Source organism: Callithrix jacchus, chromosome 14 (assembly GCF_049354715.1).
Source record: "Callithrix jacchus isolate 240 chromosome 14, calJac240_pri, whole genome shotgun sequence".
In the NCBI taxonomy this organism is placed as follows: domain Eukaryota; kingdom Metazoa; phylum Chordata; class Mammalia; order Primates; family Cebidae; genus Callithrix; species Callithrix jacchus.
This window is the reverse complement of record NC_133515.1, coordinates 15,964,566-15,983,092: the sequence shown is the minus strand read 5'-3', so window position 1 is coordinate 15,983,092 and position 18,527 is coordinate 15,964,566. Positions and strand designations below refer to the sequence as shown.

The 18,527-nt window shown below is 42.9% G+C and overlaps 1 long non-coding RNA gene across 2 annotated transcripts in view; it reads left to right on the top strand.

Annotated features, from left to right (window-relative positions):
- The window catches only part of LOC118147228 (uncharacterized), a 54,688-nt gene that overhangs the window by 11,492 nt on the left and 24,669 nt on the right, over positions 1-18,527 (top strand). Inside the window, exons 1-2 of one of the 2 annotated variants that reach the window (XR_004733416.3) lie at positions 1,231-1,572; positions 11,194-11,303. This is a non-coding gene — a long non-coding RNA (uncharacterized LOC118147228). Of the gene's footprint in view, positions 1-1,230; positions 1,573-11,193; positions 11,304-18,527 lie in introns of those variants that run through there. The other variant, XR_008476210.2, reaches the window with a different exon arrangement.

Here is an 18,527-nt window from a genome sequence, read left to right as displayed (position 1 = left end):
AAAGTTAAAACAGTCTCCCCAGGTAGCTGCTCTTATGTTCACCTTATCCATATGTAAAGTGCCAATTTACTGAGCATGAGGGGAATACCTAATTGACTATTCCCCTACCTGCTCCTTTTCTCTTGCAACATGTGGATTCAGTATGGGTGACCATACCCTCCCTCTCTTTCCTCTAGCCCACTTTCCTCCTTTAAATATTGAAGGCCCCAAAATTATCTTTGGAAAAATGCATAGACCACAGACTGTTCCTGTGGCTTTGTGTTTCTTTTTCCTGGACATGTCCTTATCCTTGGCAAAATAAACTTTTAAATTGATTGAGACCTGCAGTTGATATAATGCAACTGCACTTGTATTTCATAATATCTTTATGTGTTCTTATTACTCAGGTAAGCCATTTTTTTTTTTTTTTTGGTAAGCCATTTTTATTGTGAGAAAAATCAGAAGATACAAATACATTCGAAGGGAATAAATCTCACATCTTCCCTATCTCCCAACCTTAGTTTAGTCTATGTCTTTAATTAATTGGCCTATTTCTAGATCTATGTGTTTTGGACATGAGATTTCTGCTAAGATGGGTGAAGATTTCGTTTATTTACACATTTCACCTCCCCGTTCCCATCATTTCAGTTTCTCACATTAGTATTTTCTTTCTTTATAAGTTACCTTGGTGATTCCAGGTAACTGAAATAGACTTTTAGCCACTGTTTATCAACTATGGAAAGGTTATCTTGGGCTTTCCTTCAGCAATCTTCCCCTTTTCACTGACCAGCTTTTCATCTGTAGTTTCCCTTATGCATTGTTAAGGTCAACAATATTTCCAGATGCCAGCAGCCACTCCATCTTCTATGCTTTTTCCATTTTGTGACTCAGCATTCTCTCAAATCTAAAAATACTAATACATTCATTTTAAAGCAAGTATTTATTGAATTAGTTCTGTTTCCTCGGCTGTCAGTTCTTCTATTTGTAGATTGTTTTCTTTAGGTTTTGATAATCATTGGTTGTTTGCTCACCTGCCTATTGAATGCTAGTTTTGTTTGCCATAGCCTACCTCAAGTGACAGGTAGAATCCAGGTAACTTGTCAGTCTGGAGTCAGGGAGGCATCCACAAGCCACCACCTGTGTTCCACACAGAGTGCCTTGGAAGCCTGTGGATAAATGAGACAGTAGGCACTGCTGGGGCTGGGATTCTAGAATCAAGAATGTGCTGACAGTATGACTTGGGCTCATTTTGAATGCAGGAGCTAGAAACCAAGAAAGATAGCTGGTGACAGGCAGGAAAGAACTTGACTGTGTAAAAGCAGATATAAACCACCAAAGAAGATGAGCCCCAAAAACCTATTAGGGACCTATCTCAGGAAGACAGTATTACATCTCCTTCTAGCTACAGAAGGGCTTCATGGCATCAAACCCCATGTCTGGAAGTTGTTATTCATTAAATATTTACTGGGCACATACTTTATGACAGGTGCTGTGCTCCTCTCTGGGGTTTATACAAAATTAGGACATGTCCTTCACACGAGAAGCTCACCATCTATGGGAGAGGAAGACACATGTTACATACAGCATGGTGTGGTAAGTGCCACAGTGAAAATGTGCACAGATCCCTGGGAGGATCACACGTAAAAGCAGTATGCACCTCAAAACGAGGAGTGGATCTAGAGTCTCAGGTGGGAGATTCCTGAACTGAGTCCTGAAGACAACTGGGAGTTAGGTAGAAAAGAGTGGCAATTGGAGGCAGAACGATAAACTTTCTAGGCAGAAGGGAGAGTGTATGTAGCAAGATCAGGTGTCTGAAAATAAAACCATATGACTGGAGGTTGGTGAGATAAGGCTGCTGAGTTGGACAGAGCTGGGCTACCTACCTGCGTGAAGGTCCTTATAACTGTAAATGAGCAGGGAGGCGGTGTTTGCCTGGGGCTCTGGGTATTCACTGCTGCATAACGATCCAAAACCATGGCTGCAACTAGTGACGCTCATTTATTTTGCCCATGAATCTGCAGTTTGCACAGAGCTTATCAGGAAATGCTTGTCCTTGCTCTATGTGGTATTGCTAGTTTGCTGGGCTTGTGGGGGTGGGATCTGCTTCTAAGGTCATGGTGCTGGTGGTCAGCTGTGGGTCAAGCCAGGGCTGAAGGCCAGAAACCTTGCTGCTTTCCTCATGGGCCTCTTCCCGGGCCTGGCCTCCCTCGCCATATGGCAGCTGTGTTCCCAGGGTGCCTGTTTTACACAGTTGGGCATAAGTTGCCTCACCTTTTTGACCTCATCTCCAAGGTCACAGAGCATCGCTTCTTCTTCACTGTATTAGTAAAGACAGTCCCAAAGACTACTCAGTTTCAGGGATAGAGGAATAAGACTCCATCTCTTGGTGGCTGAATGGCAAGGTTTGAAAGAGCCTGTGGGATGAGCCATTTTTAGGAGATGTAACCCCTACTCCCACCCAAGGCAGCAAGTGTGTGGAAGACAGAAAGTGGGGTTTGAGCCAGAGGCAAGAGGACCTAATAGGAGACTTATTCAAGTGAGAAAAGGACACAGTGAAGAGATGAAAATGTGTTCCACAGTCTCCTAGTCTCTGGGAGTTAGAAAAGGAGGTTCAGAAATTATAGAGCAGCAGTCAGCCACAATCTCACCCTCTGGAGGCTTCTGCTGATGGTGGTGGTGCCCGGCTCTTGGTTTCCGGGCCAGACTCTGCTGTGGACAGTTGGCTAGCCTGGATCTGGGAGTTGTTTTTGTGTGCTCGCTCCACATCAGTCAGGGCCATGGTTTCCATGAAGAAGCCCAGTACAACTCACAAGGTCCTACTTTTCTCATGACTGGCAGCAACACACACTGCATGGACCAGCAATTCCAGGTGACTTTAGCACTGTGCTGTCCATGGAAACAAAGCCTCCCCAGATACTACTGCTGATGGGGAGCTATGTCCTGATAGCATGAATGGGTCTGACCCACTTTCAAAACACATGAACTCCTGATGGTGGCCTTTAGAGGAGGTAGAGGACCCTTATTCCAAATGCCTGGATGACTATTCAGGATAACATTCAAGAACGTTCAAGAACATTGCAGATGCTTCCTGAGAATGTGCTTGTTTTCAAGTCCATGGGTCTTCCAGCATCAGAAACTGTATACAGTTTCTGTATACAATAACAGTATACAATAACTGTATACAATAACAGTATTCAATTTGCTGGTGAAAGATGACAACAGTTATTAGGGAGTTTCCCATCTGTTCCTTCCCAGTCATGCTCATGGTTGTTCCTTGCAATTCAACCAGCACACATCCTCTCCATCAGTCTAGGATATACTTGTGTTCTCCCCACTGCAGGATGACCCCTTCACCTCTCACGTTCACCAGTAATGAGTGTGCTCATTTCAGGCTCAGACTTGTGGCCTGGGCTTTGACTCTTGGTTGTTATGAAGCAAACAAGCTGGGTGGCTAACAAAGTTCCACCATCTCAGAGACCTTTGGATGTGGACGAGGACCACTGAGGCAGACCCACAGAAGGAAATTCAACCTGGAATTGTACTGAGGTTGGCAGGTCAGGCTGCCACAGGCCCTTTCCCGTAGCCAGCAAGATCGAGTCTTCAAAAACTCAAGAGCCCCTTGCCATGGCATACCCCCTGTGAAAGACGTGTCCACCCCAGGGATCTGTCTGGAGAAGGCTATAGCTGTTCTTTACACTTCTCCCTGTTTGAATGCCCTTTCTATGCTGCCCCCACCATCTCTCTATGCCTAGTTTTGTTGCTTATAAAATAAGTGTGGGTCCAAGCAATCTCTAAGGCACCTTCTAGCTCAGAACGTTCTGTGAGTGTGTTTCCACACTGTATTAGTCACTGTTCTCCAAAGAAACAGAAACGACAGTATTTAGATAATTGGCTCACATGCTTATGGAGGCCAGGAAGCCACATAATCTGCCATCTGCATACTGGAAACCCGAGAAAGCTGGTGGTGTAATTCAGTCTGAGGCCAAAGACCTGAGAACCTGGGGGTGCCGCTGCTCTACACCCTGGAATTGGAAGTCCTGAAAACCAGAAGCTCCAAGACCTAAGGGCAGGAAAAGATGGATGGCCCAGCTCATGGCTCAGCTCAAGAAGAGGGAGAGAGAATTCTCTCTTCCTCTGCCATTTTGTTCTACTCACGCCCTCAGTGGATGGGATTGTGCCCACTCCACTGAGTCAAATGCTAACCTCTTCCAGAAACACCTTCATAGGCACTTCCAGAAATAATGTTCAATGAGATATTTGGGCACTCCTTAGCCCAGTCAGGCTGATGCAAAATCAACCCATCACACACAACTTTCCCAGGCAAAGAAGCAGAGGGTCTTGATAATCACATGAGTGCAACTCTTTGAAGTACATTTTTAAGGAGCAAGAATTGGCCAAGGTCATCCAATGATTCCAGTTTCTTGAGTTTCTTCTTTCCGATGACTTTTTCCTTTCTTCCTTCTTGGTTACCAACTGCACCGCCTCCAAATTTGCAATTCACTTACCTGTTTTCCAGCCGCAAACCAGAAGTTGTCCTTCTGGTTCGTTTACTTAATCTTTCAATCTCATTAAGGCCTCCCAATTCATTGATTCCTGGCATTTTCTCTCTCTCTTTTTTTTTAAAATCAGTTTTTCTTTACTTTCCACCTTATGAAATTTATATCCCATGGTTTATCTTCATAACTATAGTAGAGTCTATTTTATCCGATGTGATTTGGTCTGGCAATTGGTAACTTAAGTAGAAAAAGTTCAAAAAATAAAAAAAGTAAGTTAAAGCTGGCAGTTCTAAAAAATGACATATACACCTTTGAACCATTATTTTAGCTAATAACATAGAAATTGGGATTAATTTGCTTAGTCTTTTGAGTTATGCTCATGCCTTTCCTTTGAGAAAGTCTGCTAATTAGACTTCTGTGTTCTTGTTTTGCTAAGTCACTATAAAGCCTCCTCTACAACTTCCAATTTGGTTTTCTTTAAAATGGAGTGAGCATGGAATGACATTTGGAAGCCATCTGAGTGCAGTTATGTTCTTACAGTAACATGTAAGCTTGAAATAACAGGTGTTGCAACACTTGTAAGCCCAGAACAAACAGAACTGAAGAGTGGAGGATGGGTGCTCGTGGAGCCATCTGGGCGCCTCAGCCCATAAGTTCAATAAAACCCTCATGCTCCTGAAGGCTCTGTCTCAGCCTTTTTGCCTCCGCAAGCCCCTTTCCGATCGGCCTTCTCAGCCCTTCCCTTATGTCTGATGGCCCTGCCTCTATCACTAGAGCCAAGGACCTTAGAACCAAGCAATGCCATGAAAGAGTCAGCTGGGTGCCTGATAATCTATTTAAGAATTATGGCCCTAGCAGGAGAACTAATATGAAAAGACTCCCCCAGAGAATGGCCTAGAAAAGAGATTGGTTGCATCCAATAAGGTACAGGTAATAGAAAACAGCCATGACTAGGGAAACAGTTAGCAACTAGGTCATCAGGATCCATGGGGTGGCAGGGAGCACCTGCTGGAAGGGGGCAGCCAAACCCAGGAGGAGCTCACACTTAGCCTGTCAGGGGTTGCAGGCAAGACCCCAGCCAGTGTCTGGGTCGGGGACCTTTCTGATTTTTGTTTTTAATTGAAAACTCCCAGCAGCTGAGAAGGTAAACTCACAAACTTCCTAGAAAAGTTACACCAACATTGTTGGGGATGGCCATGATTTCTTTTGTATGTAAACATTTCTTAATCCCAGGGAGATTTTGAGTCAAACTAGAAATGTTTAAGAGAATCAAATTAATAGTATTAATATTTTTGAGATTAAATATCTTGTACAAATTTGGTAGTTTAAGTGTTTGTAAAATTTAAGATAATTGGGGCTGTTAATTTAAAATGTATAATTAAACTTAGGGTTTTTATTCTAGGTTATAATCTTACTAAATATACAGCATTGGAGCATTTAGAAGAATTAAGACTCAGTATATTTCTAAGTTTATTAGAATTCCAAGGATTACTTAAGTACTTGGAAAGGTTTGTTTGTTAATTAGGTAGCTTAAGTGCTTCAGAAAGGAAATGGAATTAATAGACACATAAGTGTTAAAATACTTAAAGGAGTTTAATTCAATTTAAAAATGAAAGTAGACATTAACCCAAGTAATTAAAAGGACTTGCTAAATGCTAGGTTTATAAATAGAGTAAAAAGACCCGAATGCCAAATTTAGAAACTGAAGGAAGAAACAGGGTTTGGTAATTGTATCTTTAGTTTTTAAAACTCAACTTTTTTGAGAGTAATTATTTTTGCATTCAAAACCCATCCTTGAGGACACAAAACTCTCTCACTGACAGCCTCAAACTTCCTGGGGGAACATCAGACAGGTCCCCATCCTCCTCTGGTCATCCAATCCCAGGCTTCTTCCAGGCAGCAGCAGTCGCGTTGCTGCGCTACCGTCCCAGGCTCCTCTAACGTAGCTCTGACGCCCTCTTACATCTTCACTTCCCCCTCTCTGGGACTGTTAGCACAAGCCAGTAAACAAACTCTGGTGTCTCCGTCTCATGAAATGTCCCCCAAGTCCTCCAGCTATTTCTCCTTCTCAGCTCCCAAGTTGTCTTCATCCTCCGCCTGGTCCCTCCTTGGTCTTCTTCAATCTGCTCCACCCAAACTGCTCATGTCGAGGTCACTGGCTTTTCTGCTGCTGTCCCAGTGGGTTTGGTCTCTATCCTTATCTGACTTGACTTCTGTCTGGCCCTGCCTCCCTCTTTCTCTTCCTGTCTCTCTAATCTTCTTCCTAGTCTCCAACTCTAAGAGGACACTGCTTCTGAACCTCCCCTTCCTCTTTCTCTGTGTCCTATCCCTGGACAGCCCACTTACTTCCCTGGCTTTAAATGCCATTTGTACCCCGAGAAGTCCCATATTTTGTACCAAGATTGGCACATGCAACTGTCTTTGGCAACTCCCTTTCAGGGCTCATAGCATCTCGGATTTACCATGATTAAACCTTGGTCAACTGAACGTTTAAAACTGAGCTCCTGATGGAGTGAACATTTTTCTACTTTGGACTATTTCCACCTCAGTCTTGTTCAAGCTGGCCAGCAGCCCCCTTCCACACCACCTTCAAGCACTGCATGCTCCAAGCTTATCCCTGTCTCCCTCAGGGCCCACACAGAGGGCTGTTCCACTTAGTGCTTTGTCTTTGGGAATAGCTGGCTACTTCAAAGTCTCTAAATGTTAGAGTTAAATCATAACTCTTCAAAAAGGCTGTTTTAAAAATTCACTCCAGGGCTGGGTGCGGTGGCTCACATTTATAATCCCAGCACTTTGGGAGGCTAAGGCGGGTGGATCACTTGAGTCCAGGAGTTCAATACCACCTGGGTAATACAGTAAGACCCCATCTCTACAGCAAATATGAAAATTAGCTGGGCAGGTGGTGCACATCTGTGATCCCAGCTACTTTGGGGGCTGAGGCAGGAGGATCACTTGAGCCCAGGAGGTTGAGGCTGCACTGAGCCATGTTTGTGCCACTGTACTCCAGCCTGGGAGACAACCTGAGACCCTGTCTCAAAAAATAAAATTTCTGTGTTTGTATCTTGGCAAAACAAAAATAAATGAATAAAAATTCTCTATTTTTGTTTTAAAATCATCCTGATTAAGTTAGGCAACCAATTCATTTTGGACTCCCAGTTCAAGTGATCCTTCTGCCTCAACCTCCTGAGTAGCTGGGATTACAGGTGGGCACCACCACACCTGGCTAATTTTTGAATTTTTCATAGAGATGGGATATCACCATGTTGGCCAGGCTGGTTTTGAACTCCTGACCTCAAGTGATACTCCTGGCTTCGACTCCCAAAGTGCTGGGATTACAGGCGCGAGCCACTGCGCCTGGCCGACTCATTTCCATCACAACTTTGTTTCTCCATCAATCCATAACTTACATGATTTGTTTTCTTATATACTGATTCCCATAAAATGCAAGATCCCTGAGGGCAGAGATATGTATATATTTTTTTGCTATTGCAACCCATGGCCTAGCACAGGAGCCAGCATCTCAACAATGGTTGAATGAAGACCTACAAATGTGCATGAAAGAGAAAGGGGGTCTAAAGTGTGTAGATACAGATAAAACTTTTGAGTCCAGCTGTCCCAGTGGGCCAGGTTGCCTGCCCCTATTTTAGAGGATTAAATCCATTAAAGTTACAGACAGAAGGGAAATGGTGATGCTAAGACTACTTTTATTTTTACTTTATTTTATACTTAAAAACTTTTTTATACTTTTATTTTTTCATTGCTCAACATGGCCAATGTAAATGCTAATTATCTTCGAGCAACAACTTTGAGAACTAATCTCCAGTCTCTTGCTAATTTTCTTTCAGATTTCCACTTTTCCAAATTTGGGTAAACTAGACTATGCATATCACTTGTGGGTTAAGGTAGCTAAAAACTAATCTTTCAAGATGGTACTGTAGCATGTAAGTTAAATGCACTTTTTAATGCTGAGATGCTGTGGGTTTGAGGATATGCAGGCACTAAAGTTTAAGTTCCCACATCCAGTTACAGATGGGAGATTAAATTCTAATGGGATGACACTTTCTCTACATTTCATAAAAATGTCAACATTGTGATACCCATTAGAATGGCTACTCTCAAAAAAAAAAAACCAAAAAAAAAAAACAGAACATAAGTGTTGATGAGGATGTGGAGAAATTGGAACACTTATACACTGTTAGTAGGAATGTAAAATGGTACAGCTGCTATGGAAAACAGTTTGGCAGCTCTTTAAAAATTTAAAAATAACAGTATCATATGATCCAGCAATTCCACTTATGGTTACATACCTCAAAGATCTGAAAGCAGGAACTCAGACAGATATTTGCACACCCACGTTCACAGCAGCATTATTGGGAATAGCTGGAAAGGTGGAAGCCACACAAATGTCTATTGAAAGATGAATAAACAAAATGTGGTCTATCCATAGAATAGAATATCATTCAGCCTTAAATAGGAAGGAAATGCTGACACATGCTACAACATGGCTGAGCTTTGACAACATTGTGCTAAGTGAAGTAAGCCTGTTGCAGAAAAGTTACATACTGTACTGTATGGCTCCACTTTAATGAGGTACCTAGAGTAGTCAAATGCATAGAGAAAGTAGAATGGTGGTTCCCAGGGGCTGGAGGGCTGCAGGATGAGCTGTTGTTAATGGGGACAGAGTATCTGTGAAAATGAGAAAGCTCTGGAGATGGATGGTGATGACGGTGGTACAACAGTGCGGATTTATTTACCACCACTGACCCGTACACTTAAAAGTAGTTACGGTGGCAAACTTTATGGTATGCATATTTTCCTACAATTTTAAAAAGCATTGCAGACCACATCTGTTACCCAACTTAAAGGATTTTTCAAAAGTACTGCGGTAGATTTAGACAGATAAGAAATAACAGCTCCAGCCAATGGCACCCTGGGCTTGAAGATCCAACTCAGTGGAACACATTCTCAGATGCCATGTGGTCTTCAGCAATGATAGAGACACAGGAGCCCAGAGGTCTGTCCTCTCCAAGGCTTGCATGAGCAAACTCAAGGTAAATGGAAGTACCACTGAAACCTAGAATATACTTTTTGGCCAATGGTTAAGTTGTCTTCATTAAACATTGGCTTAATTAAGGGTAAGAACTTTCTAGTGGCTTAAAGTGGGTTTGGGTTACCTCCAATTAAGCCAGAGAGAGAAGCCTGCTACCTTATTTTATAGGTTCTCTTTTCCTGTTGTCAATCAGTCAACAAATGTCTGTTAAGCACCTAACGTGTACAGGGAACACATATTAAGAACTTTGGGAAAAGTTTAAGTTTTTTGTGAATCATGAAATTGAGAATATTCAATCATTTTGATTTAAAAAAAATGGCAATATCATATATTCAAGTTGAACTGTTGATAGTCTAATGGGGGAGAAAAGACATGGAGAGATACAAGAAAAGCTGGCCAGCAGCAATCAAGTCTAGCCCTGGTGTCACATAAACACTGCTGATCTCCCAGGAAAAGGAGCAGCATGAGAAAGAAGGAGCTGGGACATCAGGGCTCAAAGGGCAGAGCAAGTCCCCATATCACAAAAGTGCCTGGGGAAGAATGTGAACCCAACAGGGAAAGGTAAGTGCCTGTGCTGAGCCTCTTTGTGGAATTTTCAGAACACAGTTTCTAATGAGCAGACGTGAGAAAGTGAGCTTGGAAGGGAAGCTGAAGCACATTTGCAGAGTCCACGTCTCGGGTTGTCTGTTAGTTTGGATTTTATCCTCTATCCCCTTGGGACAGGAGGGAGCCAATGAGCCTTCCTTGATGGCAGTGAAGTGATGAGAGTACAGCAGAGGTTTAGGAAGGAAAGACTGCGGAGGAAAGAAATTATAGGAAGGCTGTGCCATTAAAAATGACTATTTAGTCTGGCAGAAAGCAGCAAGAAAACAGACCAAATGCCTGGGGGTTGAGAATAGGAAATCATATACTGGGGTTCAAGGGGGTGGGTGAGGACCTTATGAAGGAAACAGGTGGTGCTGGAGTTGGAGGCAGATATGTGGGGCAGCCGCTAAATGAGAAAGGCAGGAATCAGTGACAGGTGAGCCTTTGACCCAAGTCATGAGGAGAGTCATGGCATCACACTTGGCTTGACTAAATGCCAAAAGATGATGGAACACTAGAATTTCGCAAGAAAAGAGTGTGATGCATGAACCATGTGCAGCTAAGCAAGCATTTGTTTTCAAGAGCCATATAAAGGCATTCTCAGATATAAACAGATTCAGAGTACACTGTTCTCTTTTTCTCAGACTGATTCACTCAGTGCTTTTAAACTAATCTATTGAGCACCTACTAGGCGCCAAGCATTGGTCTATTTAGGATATATCGGTTAACAAAACAAATACCCCTGTCTGTATTGGAACTTCATGCTAGCTGTGTGTATGTTGACAGTGAGAATAATAACCCTAGTAAGTAACTAAATTATTCATGTTAAAAGTTGATAAGTACTACGGGGAAAGATGAAAGCAGAGAAAGAGGGGAAGTTTCATTATTAGTGGGATAGGCATGGTAGGCTTCACCGAGAAGGGTATTAAAAACTTTTTCTAGATTACCTAGATTAGGAATTCAGTATTTTGCAACACCAATCTGCCCACTGACTTCACTACATTCAGAAATTTGCAAATAATGTTAACAAGTACTTTTGGTAAAAATATTGACTAAAGAGAAAATTTTTTTTTTTTTTTTGAGATGGAGTTTCTCTCTTGTCGCCCAGGCTGGAGTGCGACGCTACAATCTGGCTCACTGCAACCACAGCCTCCTGTGTTCAACCGATTCTCCAAATTGCTGGGATTGCAGAGGTAAGCCACCATGCCTCGCCAGAAAATAATTTTCTAATACCACCAGGAAACCAAGCAAAGTCCAGAGCAGACATTTTTCTCCTAAATATTTTCCTACCACCTGTACAACCAAAATGAGTATCTGTTTTTACTCAACCCAAATTTGGTTCCCTGCAATTTAAAATATGATTAAAAAAAGATGTATACAAATGTGAAAAAAATTAAAATTCTTCCAAATGATTTCTAGATGGATTTGTAACCAGTATCACCTTCCCTACCTCAAAAAAAATCACAACCTGAAAGATTTTCCACCACAGATAATCCAAGGCTACCCCATGGTATATGGGTGGAGAGTTCCCAAAGACAAATTCCAAATGCACCTTTCACAAAGAGAGGACCTGTAATTTTAGAACACCTAAGGCCACCACTGTCACAGAACCAACGGGATGTGGATACTATTTGGACGTCTGCTTTTTTTTTTTGAAATGGAGTCTTGCTCTTTCACCCATGCTGGAGTGTGGCGATGCAATCTCGGCTCACTGCAACCTCCACCTCCCAGGTTCAAGCGATTCTCTTGCCTCAGCCTCCCGAGTAGCTGGGATTACAGGCGTGTACCACCACACCCAGCTAATTTTTGTGTTTTTAGTAGAGACGGGGTTTTGTCTTGTTGGCCAAGCTGGTCTCGAACTTCTGGCCTCAAGTGATCCACCCACCTTGGCCTCTCAAAGTGCTGCGATTACAGGCGCAAGCCAGTGTGCCTGGCCGGATGTCTGCATTCTGATTGGGCAAGTATCTTAGTTTCATTACCTCACTGTCAAGCCTCCCTCATTGTATTATTCTCTGCTCTTCACTGCACTCAATGGGACCTCCTTGGCACTTGTGGTAATGAATACTGCTGACATCCATTCCCCGTGGGACTGGACGGAGTTCTAGGTTGAAATCATTTGAGCAGTGTCTCTATGGTACTACATGTAGGTGTGGTCTGAAATCTTGTATTAGTCACTACTAGCTTCATTTAGATAATTTAGCACATTAACCTATTTTTCCTTTTCATTATGCCTATTTAAGAAGATATACAAATGTGCTAAGCATTTCACATTATGTGGTTTACTTTGTCTAAATGTACAACCATGCTTAACGACTGTAACATCCTCCTCAAATGGCTGTATTAAAAATGCAGCTCTCCACCAGTGTTTTGGAGGCACAGAGTTTTCAGCACTGGCTGGAGGTCAAGCTGCTGGTGAGGAGTGCCCAGGCTCAGATGCAGAGCGTGTGCCGATGGAGGCGCACTCCACCACCATGAGCACAGGCCTCTGCTTTCACAAGTCCGCTGATTTTCTGGACCTGGGGCTTCCTTAGCCCATGACCTAATCTTGGAAGGCCACATGCCCCTACCAAGCAGCAGGAGCTTGAGGACAAGGCCCTGGTGACCTGGTTGCTGACCAAATACTGGCCCCTGGAGAGAAGCTCAGGCATTTTTGAAAGCTGTCAAAGGCAAGCTTTCACACCAGCTGTCAGGCTAGTCTATCTTCAATGGTCATTTAGTGTCAGGTAGCAGCATCTGCCAAAGACAGAACGGCACGAGTCTTTCCAGTGAGTTTGTATGGCTAGTAGCTATGATGTGGGAAACCCGGTAGAGGTTAAGGCAAATAAGACAGTTAACAAAAGAAAAAAAAAAACACTCTAAGCCTTTAATATCAGACATTTCTTTCTTTCTTTTTTTTTTTTTGAGATGGAGTTTCGCTCTTGTTACCCAGACTGGAGTGCAATGGCACTATCTCAGCTTACCGCAACCTCTGCCTCCTGGGTTCAAGCAATTCTCCTGCCTCAGCCTCCCCAGTAGCTGGGATTACAGGCACGCGCCCCCATGCCCAGCTAATTTTTGTATTTTTAGTAGAGACGGGGTTTCACCATGTTGACCAGGATGGTCTCGATCTCTTGACCTTGTGATCCACCCGCTTCGGCCTCCCAAAGTGCTGGGATTATAGGCATGAGCCAACGCGCCCGGCCGACATTTCTTTCTATATCAGTAGTCCCCAACCTGGATTGGCTTTGTAGAAGACTTTTCCACAAACCAGTGTGTGTGTGTGTGTGTGTGTGTGTGTGTGATGGTTTTGGGATGGAACTGTTCCACCTCAGATCATCAGGCATTAGTTACATTCTCATAATGAGTGCACAGCCTAGGTCCCTTGTATGTGCAGTTTCACAGTAGGGTTTGAACTCCCAAGAGAATCAATTGCTGCCACTGGTCTGACAGGAGGCGGAGCTGAGAAAGTAATGCTCACTCACTTTTCCACTGCTCACTTTTTATTGTGAAGCCTGGTTCTTAACAGGCCATGGACCAGTAGTGGTTCATGGTTCAGGGACTGGGGACCCCTATTCTATATGGTCCAAGGAGATGGGCATGCTGTAGATGGCATGTGCTGAGAGTAATGTGTTTCCCCAAAGGTGTCAAGTAGGCTAGACTAGAACTCAAAGTGCAGGTCCAAACCATCTCATTGGAAGCTTCCAGCAGCATGTTAAAAATGCATATAGAGACTTTTTGGGGCAAGGCAGCCAACTAGTTGCAGCTAGGTGGAACAGCTACCACTGAGGGATGAGTATCACTGGCACAGTTTTAACAGATCTTCAGAGGGAAGGCACTGAGAGTACTCAGAGGGAAGACACAGAAGCTGAGCTGAATGGGAAGTTGGGAACCCTGCATGGGAAGGGTAATGTGCACCAGGGCTCACTCCTAGCCCGCAACAACTGGGGGAATGGGTGAATTGAACTGACAAGGAGCAACCTACTCTCACCACAGGCCTCCGGAATCCTGGTAGGAGGAGACCCCTCGATCACCATAAACACTCGAGTTTGCAGGGAGAGCTGCTTAGAGAAGTGGTAGTGGGTCACGCCAGCTGATGTGGAGCCCAGAGGGTTTGATGTGGGAGCATCTGCAATGGAGCACAGCCAGGGACGCCCAGCCCCCTAGGCTCGACTTATTCTCATAGGAGACTTTAGCCCTCTGGGAACTGTCAGGCCTGAACTCTGCAGAGCTGTCTTGCCCACCAGACAGGGCCAGTCTGATATGAGCACCCTTGATCTGCTGGCCTATCCTGAGGCCCCAGCCTGGCTGAGGCCACTTGCAGGAAAGCCTCAGTTATCTTGGGGGCCCACATCCTGCACTGGTGGACCACGCCTGACTAATGGAGAGCTCCAGTGAGGTGGCCCCCACAGCTATGCAGCAACCTGCTTGCTTCCTCTCCGCCCAGAAGCTTCCCTGAGGCCCACAGCCACCCCCGACATTGCTTTGCCAGAGTGTGTGTGCCAGCAGGTTTTTCCTTCCCTGCCCTGCCAGTGAGCATGTCCGCTCCGCATGCATCCAACATTGCCACAGAAGTGAAACTCCCCCAACTGGCTAGAGAGGTCAACATTCAAATTCAGGAAACGCAGAGAACCCCAGTAAGATACTGCAAAAGAAGATCAGTCCCACAACACATAATCATCAGATTTTCCAAGGTTGACATGCAAAAAAGAACATTAAAGGCAGTTAGAGAGGAAGTCACCTTCAAAGGGAACCCCATCAGGCTAACAGCAGACCTCTCAACTGAAACGCTACAAGCCAGAAGAGATTGGGAGCCTATATTCAACGTTCTTAAAGAAAAACAATCTTCAACCAAGAATTTAACATCCAGCCAAATTAAGCTTCATAAGAGGAGAAACAAATCCTTTTTTAGATAAGCAAATGCTGATCCCACCTTACAAGAGATCTTGAAAGGAACATTAAATTGAAAAGGAGGCCGGGCGTGGTGGCTCACGCCTGTAATCCCAGCACTTTGGGAGGCTGAGGTGGGTGGATCACGAGGTCAAGAGATCGAGACCATCCTAGTCAACCTGGTGAAACCCCATCTCTACTAAAAATACAAAAAATTAGCTGGGCATGGTGGCGCGTGCCTGTAATCCCAGCTATTCAGGAGGCTGAGGCAGGAGAATTGCCTGAACCCAGGAGGCGGAGGTTGTGGTGAGCCGAAATCATGCCATTGCACTCAGTCCTGGGTAACAAGAGTGAAACTCCATCTCAAAAAAAAAAAAAAAAGGAAAGTAAAGACTGTTATCAGCCAATATAAAAATACACTGAAGTACACAAAACAGTGACACTATAAAGCAACCACATAAACAAGTCTTAATAATAACCAGCTAATATCATGATGACAGGCTCAAATCCACACATATCAATACTAACCTTGAATGTAAATGGGCTAAACACCCCAGTTAAAAGGCACAGAGTGGCAAGGTGGGTCAAAAAAAGAAAAGAAAAATCCAAGACTGACTCATTGGTATGCTGTCTTCAAGAAACCCATCTCAAATAGGCTTAAAATAGAGAGATGGAGAAAAATCTACCAAGAAAACAGAAAACAGAAGAAGTCAGGGGTTGGAATCCAAATTTCAGACAAAACAGACTTTAAACTAACAAAGATTTAAAAAGACAAAGAATGGCATTACATAATTGTAAGGGGTTCAATTCAAGAAGAAGATGTAATTATCTTAAATATATATGGACCCAACACAGGACACATAGATTCATAAAGCAAGTTTTTAAGAGACCTTCAAAGAGACTTAAACTCCCATGCAATAATAGTGGGAGACTTCAACACCCTACTGATAGTATTAGGCAGATCAAGGAAGAAAATCAGCAAAGATATGAACTCAACATTGAACCAAATGGACCTGACAGACATCTACAGAAGTTTCACCTCAAAACAACAGAATATACATTTCTTCTCATCTGCACATAAGACATATTTTAAAATCAACACCATAATTGAACACAAAACACTTCTCAGCAAATGCAAAATAACTGAAATCAAAACAACCATTTTCTTAGACCACAGCACAATAATATTAGAGATCAAGACTAAGAAAATTGCTGAAAACCATAAAATCACAAAGAAATTGAACAAACTGCTCCTGAATGACTTTGGGATAGATAATACAATTAAGGCAGAAATCACACAGTGCTCTGAAACCATTGAGAACAAAGATATACCAGAATCTCTGGGACATAGCTAAGACAGCGTTATGAGGAAAATTTACAGCACTAAATGTCCATATCGAATTAGAAAGATCTTAATTTAACAACCTGATATCACAACTAAAAGAACTAGTGAACCAAGAGTGAACCAACCCCATAGCTAGCAGAAGACAAGAAATAACCAAGACCAGAGCCGAACTGAAGGAGATAAAGACACAAAAAACATTCAAAAGATTAACAAATCCAGTAAAGCAGACAGACTGCTAATTAGACTAATAAAAAAGAAGAGAGAGAAGATCCAAATAAACACAATTAGAAATGACAAAGGGGGTATTACCACTGATCCTGTAGAAATACAAATAACCATCAGAGAATATTATAAAAACTTCTATGCACATAAACTAGAAAATCTAGAAGTGGAAAAATTCCTAGACAAATACACCCTCCGAAAACTGAAACAGAAAGAAACTGGATCCCTGAACAGACCAATAATGAGCTCTGAAATTCAATCAGTAATAAATAGCCTAACAAACAAAAAAAGCCCTGGACCAGATGGATTCACAGCTGAATTTTACCAGACATACACAGAAGAGCTGATACCCATCCCTACTGAAACCATTCTTAAAAAACTAAGTAGGAGGGACTCCTCCCTAATTCTATAAGGCCAGCATCATCCTGATACCAAAACCTGGCAGAGAGACAACGAAAAGAGCAAACTTCATGCTAGAATCCTTGATAAATATTGATGCAAAAACCCTCAACAAAATATAGGCAAACCAAATCCAGCACAATATCAAAAAACTTATCCACCATGATCAAGTAGGCTTTATCCCTGGGATGCAAGGTTTGTTCAACATATGCAAATCAATAAATGTGATTCATCACATAAACTGAACTAAAGAGAACACAATCATCTCAATAGATGCAAAAAAAGGCTTTCAATAAAATTCAACATACCTTCATGTTAAAAACTCTCAATAAATGAGGTATTGGGAGAACATACCTCAAGATAAGTCATCTATGATAAACTGACAGCCAGTATCATATTGAATGGGCAAAAGCTGGAAGCCTTGCCCTTGGAAACACAGACAAGGATGCCCTCTCTCCTATGTAACATAATATTGAAAGTCCTTCCCAGAGCAGTCAGGCAAGAGAAAACAATAAAGAGCATCCAAATAGGAAGAGAGGAAGCCAAACTATATTTGCAGATGACATGATCCTGTATCTAGAAAAATCCATAGTCTCCCTGGGCACAGTGGCTCACGCCTGTAATCCCAGCACTTTGGGAGGCCGAGGTAGGTGGATCACATGGTCAAGAGATCGAGACCATCCTGGTCAACATGGTGAAACCCTGTCTCTACTAAAACTACAAAAATTAGCTGGGCACTGTGGTGCGTGCTTGTGATCCCAGCTACTCAGGAGGCTGAGGCAGGAGAATTGCCTGAACCCAGGAGGCGGAGGTTGCGGTGAGCCGAGATTGCGCCATTGCACTCCAGCCTGGGTAACAAGAGCGAAACTCGGTCTCGGGAACAAAAAAAAAAAAAACAAAAATAACCCCACCAAAATTATAAAGACCTTGGAAGACAACCTAGGCAATACCACTCTGGACATAGGAATCGGCAAGGATTTCATGACAAAAATGCCAAAAGCAATTGCAACAAAAGCAAAAGTTGACAAATGGGATCTATGTAAACTAAAGAGCTTCTGCACAGCAAAAGAAACTATCCACAGAGTAAACAGACAACTACAGAATGGGAGAACATTTTTGCAAATTCTGCATCTGACAGAGGTCTAATATCCAGTATCTATAAGGAACTTGAACAAATTGACAAGGAAAAAACCCACCTCATTAAAAAGTGGACAAAAGACATGAATAGACAATTTTCAAAGGTAGACATACATGTGGGCAACAAACATGAAAAATAAACATCACTGACCATTAGGTAAATGCAAACCAAAAGCATAATGAGATACCATTCCACATCAGTCAGAATGGCTACTATTAAAAAGTCAAAAAAGAACAGATGCTGGAGAGGTCACAGAGAAAGAGGAACACTTTTACACTGTTGGTGGCAATGTAAATTAGTTCAACCATTGTAAAAGCAGTGTGGTGATTCCTCGAAGACCTAAAAACAGAACTACCATTTGACCCAGCAATCCTATTAGCAGATAAATATCCAAAGGAATACACATCGTTCTATCATAAAGATACATGCACACGTATGTTCACTGAA